Consider the following 11,573-nt stretch of genomic DNA (forward strand, 5'->3'; position numbering starts at 1 on the left):
GGTTGGAAGTAGATGATCCTGAATTTCCCTTCCAACCTGACACGGCCCGGATTTAATAACCCAGGAAGGTTAGAACTGGACCCCCTTGCTTTCTAAGCTGCTGCTGCAATAGAGGAGCCTGGGTGCGGCTGGATCCAGTTCTGTACGTGTCACAACTCAGACTGGGCAGCCCAGGGAGATGAGGACTGAACCCCCTTGCTTTCTAGACTTCCTTCAGAGAGGAGCCCAGGTGCAGCTGGGCCCGAAATCCTTCTCTCAGACCTGGTCTTTTCCCAGAGAGAGTAAATGTATGACGGTCCAAGTAAAAGCTCAACTGTCCAATGCCCCTAGATCAGATTAAGGTGCAGCGACACACAAGGTCTGCTTATAACAAATAACACATTTATTACACTAGTAGGAGTTAATACTGAGCAACCTAGACAAAACCACTCACATATATATATTAAGGAAAAGGGGATGAGAAGACAAAGGTGAGAGGAAGGGGGGGGAGAAAGAGAGATAAAGAGAGAGAGATAAAGAGGACAGGAAAATCACCAGTCCTGGATTCAGTGTCGGTCCAGCCAATAGGGGAGGGTCGATGTCAATGGTCAGTGCTGATGGAACTCCCCAAGCCCACCATTGCAGCCCCCTATTTTATAGGCCTAGAAACTAGATTTCACGATGAGTACCTGTGATTGAGCAACTGGAGTGGACCTCTGCCCCCTCCACCCCTTGATCATGTCCTTAGTTATCTTAATCCTCATCGTTATCTCATCTGTGCAGGCCCGAGGCCATATGCAGGCCATTCCTGCATCTCCATCCTTCCTGGCAGGCCTTTTGGGATGCATATGAGCAGGGGCTACAATGGGGTTTCCATACCATTTCCCAAGGTAGGTCCGAAGGGCTGGTCACTCACACAACCCAAACCATTCTGTGATTCTATGAAAGGCAACATAAGACTCAGCAGTACAATCTTGAACTCCCAAGCACTGTATAAAACCAGGTAAGTATCCAGGCTTCTGTCCTGTACGAGAGGAGAATTAAATTTCTGCCATGTCAGTTAAACTGTTCTAATGCTGACAGTTCCTAGAAGATGCACTTTCTTTTCTTTCTTACACAGGCTGTGCATTCTCATCTCCTCCCATGTGTTAGTACTTGGCTTTTTCCCAGCCCCATGGTAATCCAGGGTAGGAAGCTAAACCAACATAAAGAAGTTTTGTTTTTTCCTGCCTCTTAGCTCCTTGAACTGGCTTGCCATGAGATCAGACAGCTGCTCTTGCTGGTACAAGGAAATCAGCAGGGACATATGGTTGGGGGGAAGGGAATGAGAAAGACTCCCCCATCCAGGATTGCTTGCTGCTGACTTTTCTTAGAGGTGATACCAAGCTGTTTCTTTGCAGGGAAACCTAGGAAAGCAATTATCACATTGATTGGTTTGGAGTAAAGTCTCCCACATCTTGGAAGAGTGCCCTAAACATGGGATTACAGAAAGAGGCTAAGATGGGGTATTTAATTATCTGGTTTTGGACCCATTTTACTTTACATACTAGCGTATCATAGAATTACAGCCTGGTATAATAATTCAGGTTAGAAGGGTCCGGTGGTTTCCAGTCCAGTGTCCTGTGCAAATCAAGTCACACCAGACTGCTCAGGACTTTATCCAGTTGAGCCTTGGAAACCTACTGGGATTGAGTCTACAGTAAATATCTGTCATGGATTTCAGTCTTGGTGAGGAAAAGTACAGTAACAGTTTTCATTATTAAGGGATCATTATACTTGTAATTACAGAAAAGTATAAAACCAGCAAAGACACTTATATGTATATTACTCTTATATAGGTGTATTGTTATATTCTATTACTTTATCTCACATCAGTTCCAGAGAATTTACTTAGCATGTTAACAGCAGAGACAGACTGTTGAACAACTGTGGGATTGCTTCACTTCATCCAGACATCCCTTCTTATGTGTCATGAGGGCTGGCTGAAGGTAGAAGCTTCTCTTTCTGTTGCCAGATGCAGCACAGCTAGTTGCAGATAGGCTGCTACCTCACGGATTCCTTGAGTGCCAGCACTGACTGCAGACAGGAGCCCAGTTGTCAAAGCAGTCATCCTGAGTGGGAAAGCTGGTCTCTAGTTTCTGTCTGTCTGAACTGGCTTCCCCAGAAGATGATGGAACTCAGGATTCCTGATAAACTGGTGCTCAGAGCTGTCCCAAGAGGGATTTAACCCAACACACCTGTGGAAAAGGTCTGAATTATTGGTGTTTGGATGAAATGGCAGCTCTTCCTGTATGATGCTGATGTGGCAGGCATGCTTTGAATGAGCAAAGATGTGTTTACCATTTCTGAGTGATGTGAAGACTGGTTGTGAATGTGCATAGCAGCAGAAATTTGCCTGCTCAGCTCTGTATGGATGCTAACCCAGTGCCCAGGGCACTGCACTCACTGCCTAGGTCAGACAGTAGAGAACTGAGAATTTAAAGATCCATGTTGAGATGTTGTTTTAAACACTTTATCCTTCAAGTAAGTGATTGAGTCTCATACACAGAGTTCCTGTGCATTGCTCAACAGACCCTTCAAGTTGCTGCAGAACTTCATGTTCCCATCCCTCCCTACTTGAGTTTGTAATTTGATTCAAATGCTGAGCTGCCATCCTCAGCTGGTTTCCACTGCCTGAAATCTGTGGCACATTCTCTTTAGTGAGGCTCAGACAAAAGAATTTGCCTGGTTTAATCTAGTTTCAGGATTGAGTCTGATAAGAAGAACAGCCACAACCATTATTCAAGATATAGAAGTTTAAAAAAAAAAAATTAATCAATGGAGAGACAGTCACTTTTCTCACTAAAGTCCAAACTGATGCTTAATTTTACATCTACCAGGCTGGGGGTGTGTGATGATAGCTTTTCTATAATTAACAATCTTTTTGTAGCTCTTGTAAAAAGTTACCATTCCAGAGGGATAGTTAAAAGTCAGAGAATTACTTCATTTTGTGCTGAGAATGTTGATATTGTGATGCTGTCTCTGTAGCCCTTCCAGCTTGGTGGCATTTCATCACCGTTTCAGATGTGCTATCAGAAAGGCAGAATTCAGGAATACACCAAGTGCTCATTTAAGGGTCTCATTTGGCATTACTGCAGGGCTGATTTGCTGGGGTGCATTGCCACAGCAGGATCAGCATCTGCTCACCTAAACTCTATGGTGTCCTCAGCCCTTGAGACTTTTGATCTCCCTTGAGTCCAGATGATGCCCTGATGTGTCCAGCACAAAGCTATGCTGCTTATTCATTTTCAGTACAATGATTTGTTCGTGCAGCTTAGCTTTCCATTCCCTTTCAGCCTGCTGTGCCTTGTCCTTCCCCACAGTGAAGTCTTTCTGTTGTCCAGTTATTACAGTATGTGTGTGCTGAGATCCTCTAAGTGGTGTCTGTTTGGACCAGGTCAACCCTTCAGTCAGGCACTGAACAAAGTGAGGATAGCCCCCCCACACCCTCAGGTCAGTTACTCACAATCCCAGGGGCTCCTGGCTTCTGCATTCTGTTGATCACTGGAAATTCTCCAGCACTTCTAGACATTGTAGGGCAGGACCCTAATAGCTTGATGGGGGGGGAATGGGGGAACATCCAACCTCTGGGGTAGTTTCTCTCACCTGCATCAGGCCATCGATGCACTGAGCTGCCACACGAGACGGGACACCCGCGTCCTTCCTTTTTCTTTCACTTCTTTGTTGCTGCTTTTTAGTTAAGAATATAGTTTATTTGATAACTAACCTCTTTTATTTGCCAGTCTGGGACTTCAGGAAAAAAAAAGAAAAAGCTGGGTTTTTTCCTGCCGTGCGTTTGCTTGTTCTGCGCATTTTTGCAAACTTAACGCGACCGGGTCTGTCTGGAGACAATACCATTTCTCCGTTGGCCAGCAGAGAGCAGTCAGCATTCGTGGACGTCGGGAGACTTGGCCGGAGGCCTTCTCCTGCATGCTCGGCCCTGCCACCAGCTGGTACAGTTAAAAATAATATCACTCTGGCAGCAGTGCAGAGGTGATCCGTATCTTGCAAGGCTGAAACTAATGGGTTACACATTGTCCTTGGCTGCCTGAGTCTCCAGTGTCACTGCAAGTCCTTCCTGCCCATTGGGGGCCACCTGCCAGCATTGTCAAACCAGCTACCAATTTTTGGGGATCCGTTCAACATTCACAATCCCTAACCAAAGGGGTGTGTAACACCTTATAATGTCAGACTAATTGCTTCGCTATCAATTTATGGACTTCAGAGGCTAAATTTAGGTACCTGGGATGCTGCAATCTGATCTGCGCTATTCAAGGAGGCAGGGAAGCTCAGGGGTGTGTTCATATGAATCAGATTCCAGGATGAGAGCCCAGGTTTTGACCTGTGTGGCCTCCTCTCCTGACCCCCACACTGTCCAGCTGGAGCCTCGTGTGCTCTGAAGCACTGTTGCTCTCCAAACATCTACTGTAACATGGCCATCTCTAGGGTCCAGTTTTCTTTTGTTAGAATTACTTTGGTGCAGATTTTTCTTTTTACAGTGCTGTAGTTTTTCCCCCCACCTTTTCAGCAAATGTGAGTTGTGGACTGAATGACCTGAGAAAGCTGTGGCTGGGAATAGGCAGGAGGTGTGAAAAGCCCACTGTGTCCCTGCACTAGTCACAGATACCTCCCACTTGGTGCCTTGCAGAACCATTACTGAGACACTGCCCATGACCCGGGTTGTGGCTTGTCCCTGGAGACTGCCAAGGGTCACCCTGCTGGAGAGGAGGACCAGCAAAGCATTGCCTCATGCATCACCCAGTGGAGCAGATGGCTCCAGGTTTGGTGGGGTTGCCCATCTGCTCTCGAGGTGAAACCTAGACGTCTGTCTCTTTTCAGGTAATTACCTACTCAGAAGTTTGAGGGAGGGAATGCTGGTGATTTCCTTCTCCCTTCTGGCTTCCCCCTTATGCAGAGTTGGCCCAGTTGAAGCCAAGGTTAATGAAGCATACCCAGAGTGTGAGTGTCTAGAGACATCTGCTCAGGTTTGCTCAGCAGCTGTGTGCTTAGCTCTTAGGGAAGGTTTTTGGTTGTGCTCATGGAGGCAAAAGCGAAGCACTCCATGCAAATGCAGCCTTTCAACAAGTTAAGTGCAGCTGCAGTAGTGGTTCTGGAAAATCTCCCCAGTTTGACCTAAGATAAACAAATATGGTTGCTTAAGTATCCTCAATGTTTCCTTATACTTACAGTAGGAAATACCTTGGATACTGAGGGCAGCTAAAGCAAATCTTAGTTAGTTATCTAAGGCCTCTGGCAAGTCCCTGAGTTTCTGAGTGAGCTAAGCCACTTCCTAGGCATGAGGCACACCGAGCTTCATTTTATAGCGATAAAAATAAGCATTGAAAGGACCTGAGCCATGAACTGTCACTCAAAAAGCCTGAGTAAAGCAGCATTATTCACCTGAAGCTCATTTCCAGTGTCTGGTTCAGAGGGAGATGAGCAGGGTGTTTCCGACAAGCTGGATTCCTGACATTATATTACTTAAAAGCAGGAAATGCTCATTTGGTCTGGTTCAGTGTCATACCGGCCTTCCCATGCAAGGCTATATCTGGAACCCAAACACTGCAATAAGGCAGGAATCATTATATGTTTTGTTTTTGTTTTTGTTTTTTAACGGCCTACACAGTAAGAAGATGGTAGTTATCTCAGCCTTCCCTTCTTTTTAGCATGCAATTGTGGCCTCATACTTCCCACCGTCCCTGCTCGGCTGCTGTTCTGCTGCAGCTTTTAACCATTTAGCTGCAAAGCTCCTCCTGCTCCCACCATTTCTAACTGCTGGTGGGGTGAAGCAAGGGTTTCCAGTCCTTGTTTATAGCCCGTGTAATCAGTTTGGCTATTTATACTGTACTCGTCACAGGGCACTTTGCTGTATGAGACGGTCACGGTTATATTTGTACCAGTGCAAAAACAAAGTCATCACAAATCCAGGAGGCGACATTCAGAGTATTTTGTCCTTGCTATGTGATGCTTTTTTTCCAGCAATTCAAACTTTTATCAGGCAAAGTCACACTCTTCAGAAAAAAAAAACAAACCAGCCTGCTGTAAGTCAGGAATCCCACCAGCATTTATCTGTGCTTGTGTTTTTTTGCTTGTGTGAAGTAAATTTGACTATTTAGCCAAGTAGCTTCTACCAGTGGCTACCTCAGTATGAATATGTGGTACTGCCAGCAAAGTCTATTATAGAGTTGTCTTAGTGCAGCTGAAAGCAGAGTTTGATCTGCTCTGTACTAAAAATACCTTTTAATATGCTAAGGTATGTGTCTGGCCAGAAGTTGTTTTCAAATGCATCGTTCCATGGAGCTGCTACAAAGTAAATGGAGCCCAACCAGCTCCGTCCTGAGATGCAAAATAGTAAGTGCTGTGCTGGGAAGGGCTGCCAGGGCTCAACCTCTCTCCCAGCTCAGGGGCATGGGCACAGAGCTCCCCCTGCTTTGTTTCCAGCAGTAGGTTGGGAAGAAGGGACTTTGTGGGGATTTTCAGTGCCCTACCTACTGGATTTGTTGGAATTGTTTTACTTGGAAGATTGTTTCCTTAATCCCCGTTCTCATTTAATTTATTTTATAATTATTAAACAAAAAAATACAGGTTGAGTAGTTTTGATATCTGGAAGGCCAAGTGAGGGACTTGGTTCCCAGCAGAGAAGAGCCACACGCAGTCTCAGCCACCACTGCTCACCAGCCTCTCCAAACTCACACTGTGCATGGAGATGGGGTCCACGCATGGAGGCAAAGCCCCGGCCTCCCCGAGCAGCTGCAAAAGGCTGCACAAGCAGAGGCAAAGCAGTTGCCCCCCAGCAAAGGCTGCAGAGCCCCAGTGAAACCTTTCTGCCCATGTTCTCCGTGGCCTTGCTGCTTTGAACCACTGTGGAAATCTGTGGCTGTGGAATGTCCCAGCCCTGGCCAGGGGCCACCGTGTCCCTGTCATTGGCTCCATGCAGGGGCAACACAAGGGGGGGGTGGAACTGGCATAACATTACCACCTCTCTTGGAATGCTTGCTGGGTTGACAGAAATCCTCAGAATTGGGGATTATTTGTGCTCATTCAATGAGCAATTGCCTTGGCTTAGTAAATGGAGTCTATGGCAAAAAACCACACATGGACCCTGTCAGCCTTGGGGACATCTGAGGCCCTACACGTGGCAAAAGCACACGTGTGGAGTCCAAAAGAGGCGTTACCACCTTCATCGTTACTTGGTCTTGTCTGAGATGGCATCGTTACATCTTGCAGGAAAGTCCTCTGCCCAGTCCACGTAGTGCAGCACAGGCAGCTCCCAAATAATGTTGTAACTACTTCTGGCTGCTGTTTGATGCTGTTCAGAGAATGATCTATGGAACTCTGGTGGCACGGCCATTAGCACGGCTGGTTTAGCAAGTGGAAGCTTTGTTTTGAGCTTTCTGTAATAAAATACTGCTGTGCTGAGCCACAGACTAGCTAGGGTTTCGCTGCCAACTTAAGAAAACGAGGGCAAAGGGTGATTAAATATTAAGTGGGATGCAAGATCCCAGCTGATGCAGTTCATCTGGTAACCTGAGGATGGGCTGGAGGTAAAAGTGGCTTCTTGAGATACCTGAGAGGGTATTACAGCAAAACACCCTGGCCAGCAAGAGGAGCTCTATCAGTTTCCAACATGAAGAGACTTCAGGGGTGCCCATGGAGAAGGACCTAAATGACAACCCTTGGAATATCTGTATCCTTTTCTGTTCAGATTTCCACCTCATCTGTAAATCAAGCAATTTCTGGCTGTGTTAAGACTGCCAAGCAGGCTATGCTTACATCAGGCAGAATATATTCACACACACAAAAAAAAGAAGTTTGTGATTAATGCGGAAACATTCCTTCCCCACCACAAGATGAGCCATGTCCTAAAGCCTCTCCTTCAAGCAAAGCTTCTGCTGACAAGAAAATTATTGACCTTCCTTACATTACAGAGCCAGGCTTCTGAAAGACAGCTTTCATTAACTGTGTCCGTACGTCTGCGTGTGCCTCTCTATGCATACATACACAGATGATTTCTTTCAGGGCAGTGTGTTTTGCAGCAGGTATCGGCTCCCATGCTTGCCAAGCTCACCTGGGCATTAGCAATAAGCAGCATTAAATTATATCCTCACCACTCCCATTAGCAGTTGGCTCTTCCTGAAGACCCAGCCTTGGCTGCTGCTGCCTGTAAGGGCTGCAAGGGCTCCTGCTCTGCTCCCTCCCTTGCTGGCAAGGGCACAGGCAAGTAAAGCCAGAGAAATCAAGTCCCTTTCCTTTCTGGTGCTCTTTGGTCAACATTTAACAGCACTCTTCGTAGTGTAGATTTTAACTCCTATCATCCCCCACCCCATATCCCCTTGAAAACATTTAAAGATGTTATTTTTTTTCTAATACAAGCTGTGCCAAAGCTTGCTTGGTTCCTTTCCAAAGACAAACTGGTGACGGAAGCATTGACAACTATACATACAAATATTGTATTGCTTAAAAGAGATATATATATATATATTTGGATTGCCCTATTGTGAGGGAAGTTATTTGTTTGTTGTGTTGTTGTGGGTTTTTTTGTCTTTTTGGATTGTGCTAAATACACCACAAAGTTAGCTACAGTATTATTCCACTTATTTGTACACTTCATATTCACGCACCTCTGAAATTAAAAGTCACCATGATAAAATGAAGCACATAAACAGTCCTGAGGAGGACCTAATCCCTTTCCTCCATGCTCCTGGAGCCACCAAAGAAGAGAGCTGGGGTTCTGGGAGGACAGGAACGGCTGAGCCTGGGCTAAGTGGCATGGAGGATCCTTGGGAAGGCCTTGCTGCTCTGGCACGGGGATGTCAGTGGCTCTGGCCAGCTGACAGCTTGTGCAGTGAGCGTAAACATTTGGCTGCAGCCAAGAGTTGCAGATGAGGGAGGCAACTTGTGCAGGAGATAAACAGGATCCCTGAGACAGCGCCCAGCTGGGCCAGGGCTGTCTCCAGCTGATGCAAGAGGGATGGGGCATGAGGACCTGCAGCCCCCTTGGGGAGAAGCAGGTATGGGCAGAGCCAGATGCAGCCTGGGTGGGAGGATGGTGACTTTGCAGCTGAGCAGGGCACTCATCTGGTGCCCCCGCAGCCTCCTGGGATGGGCTGCTGGCTCCTCCCAGGGCCCTGTGAGCAGGTGAGAAAGGCTTGAAAATACAGCATTGGGGGCATATTAGGGGGCTGAGGAAAGAACCCAGAAAAAGTATTGAAGATGCTTGCACATGTGGAGTGTTTTGAATCCAAACAGCAGCCATTTTGCAGAGTGTGAGAGGACAAGTGGGCAAAGGTTCATGCCTTCCAGCTCTTTCGGATCAGATCAGCTGTCTGCACTCATTCAGGCTTAATTTGGGCTCATTCATAGGATCATAGAATGGTTTGGATTGGAAGGGACCTTAAAGAACATATAGTTCCAATCCCCCTGGGACACCTGCCACTAGATCAGGCCCATCCAACGTGGCCTTGACCACTTCCATCACAACAGTCTTTTAAAACTCGAGTCTTCCCCTGTAGGTCAGTAGCCCGAGCGGTGTCACTGTGCTGCTGCCTTCCCCTCCTGAAGGGCTAGGAGAGGGAATTGGCATTTTTGCAGTCTCTACTTCAAATGAAGAATAAATAACTTAGTATAAAAAATATATATTTAAGACCCTGAGGCCTTAAGCAACTGAGGCGAAGGGGTATAATGTGCTTTTACATCCATGAGTGTTGAAAACCTGCTCTGCCTTGCTCCACGTGCTGGAGCATGGGTGGTGCATGGTGGCTTCTCTCTGGCAGCTACTGCACGTACGTGGTGTGAAACTGGCTAACTTGTCTTTTTTTTCTTTTTTCTTCTGAACGTTCAACATAAGCAGGGAATAAGAAAATGCAACTTTTCTGCATAGACTAGAGGAAACAAATGATTGGCTGCGTGTAGCTGAGGGCAGAGTCTAGCTTGTTATTTTCTGTGAAGTAATTCCCATGAGGCCTTGTCTAAACCCAGCTTTTTTTTTTTAGTTCTCATTTTTCTACTTCCTTAAACTTTCCAAAATACTCTGCTGTAACATATTTTCCCCCGTCACATGTGTTACAGAGGAGAGAAAAGGTTAAATTCTCCTTTCCTACTATAATGTAATTCATTTCCTGTTTTTCACAACTGTCTAGACACAGATCTAACGAACATTAACCCTGAATCCCACCATTGGGTTAAAAATAGAGGCTTTAAATATAACAGTGTGTGGTAAGAGAAAGATTGTAGGTTTCTACCTTCCGACAGGAGCCAGCACTTTTAAAGGAGAACCATTTAATTGTCTATAAGGAAGAAAAAACCCCAAATAAAATTACTTCAGTTTCAGAGGTTTAAAAAGGAGCCTGGTTGCTTTATATACACCGGCAGCAACAGAAGCACTGCTGAGACCTGTGGCATGGACAGGTTGATCCCCCTCAGGAGTTATATTTATCTGGATTTACACCTCCAGCTATATCCAAAAAAGAAATAAATTCCAGTTCAACAAGAGAGCTATAAAAAGACCAGGAGAAAGTAATTTAAAAGATAGCCTACATTGCAAACCATGGTCAGGTTCTGGTGGGAGAACCATCAACAAAATGTCCCCCAGGTCCAGCTGAGGAGGGTGATCCAGACTTCAAGGAGAAAAGCAGTTGCTGTGGTACCAAGAGGTACCTTGTCTTGGGAAGAAAAGGGTGAAAGTTCCAAGCTAAGAAAGCATTTAAATGCTTGTTCAGTCATGAACAGACTCAATGGGAGTTTCATCAGGTCATGGTTGGGCTGGACGTTGGCTCTGGGTTAAGCCTGGTAACCACCTCACGGACACAGAGCCTCCTCAGACACTCTTCCCACCAGCTGGGCTGCTGCACCAGAGCAGTAGGAGGGAGAGGAGGAGATTTCTGGCCTGTAACATGAGATGAGCCCCTCACGAAAGTACGAATTTTGGCTGTGGAGGAAAAGCAAGGAGAAAATAAGACTGCCACGAACCTGAGCCAGGTGCTGTGTGCAGGCAGGGAGCAAAACTGCTTCTAGGTCATCGCTGACAGTTTGGCACACAGACCATTTCCATCAAAAATTACCTATAGAGACATCATTTTTGTGTACTTTACAAATAAGCCCATTGTTTCATGTATGTATTTTTAACTCAACACTGCAAAGCCCTGTTAAAATAAGTCAAAATCCATGTGCTGTGAGGAGGAGGAACTTGTGTTTCCGGCACTGACTGCATTTCTCCCTCCATAAGCACAAATCCCACAGGGTTGTTTGTTTATCCTGTGAAGCTGGGAGTAGGCACCTTTCCCATCCTACCACCCACTTACAGCAGTACAGCAGTCACATGAAAATGGCAGCACCCCTGGGAGCCTGAGCTGGACCTGCCACCTCGACTGTAAGACTTGCGGGTGCTGCCTCTTGTATTCAAGGCCTGTTCTGACCAGGACCAAAACAATCCAAGGAAAACATATTAAAAGGCATTTATTTCATTTCTGCTAAAAAGCACATTATACTATTCATCAAGAATGGTGACAGGTGGACTGGTGTCTTTCCAGCTTAGGGAAGGCCTTTGAACCCACACG

The 11,573-nt window shown here is 46.1% G+C and overlaps 1 protein-coding gene across 1 annotated transcript in view; it reads left to right on the plus strand.

Annotated features, from left to right (window-relative positions):
• Positions 1 to 11,573, plus strand: part of NTAQ1 (N-terminal glutamine amidase 1) — a 39,298-nt gene that overhangs the window by 15,430 nt on the left and 12,295 nt on the right. The window lies entirely within an intron of this gene.

The sequence above is a fragment of the Apus apus genome, chromosome 2 (assembly GCF_020740795.1).
Source record: "Apus apus isolate bApuApu2 chromosome 2, bApuApu2.pri.cur, whole genome shotgun sequence".
NCBI classification, from domain to species: domain Eukaryota; kingdom Metazoa; phylum Chordata; class Aves; order Apodiformes; family Apodidae; genus Apus; species Apus apus.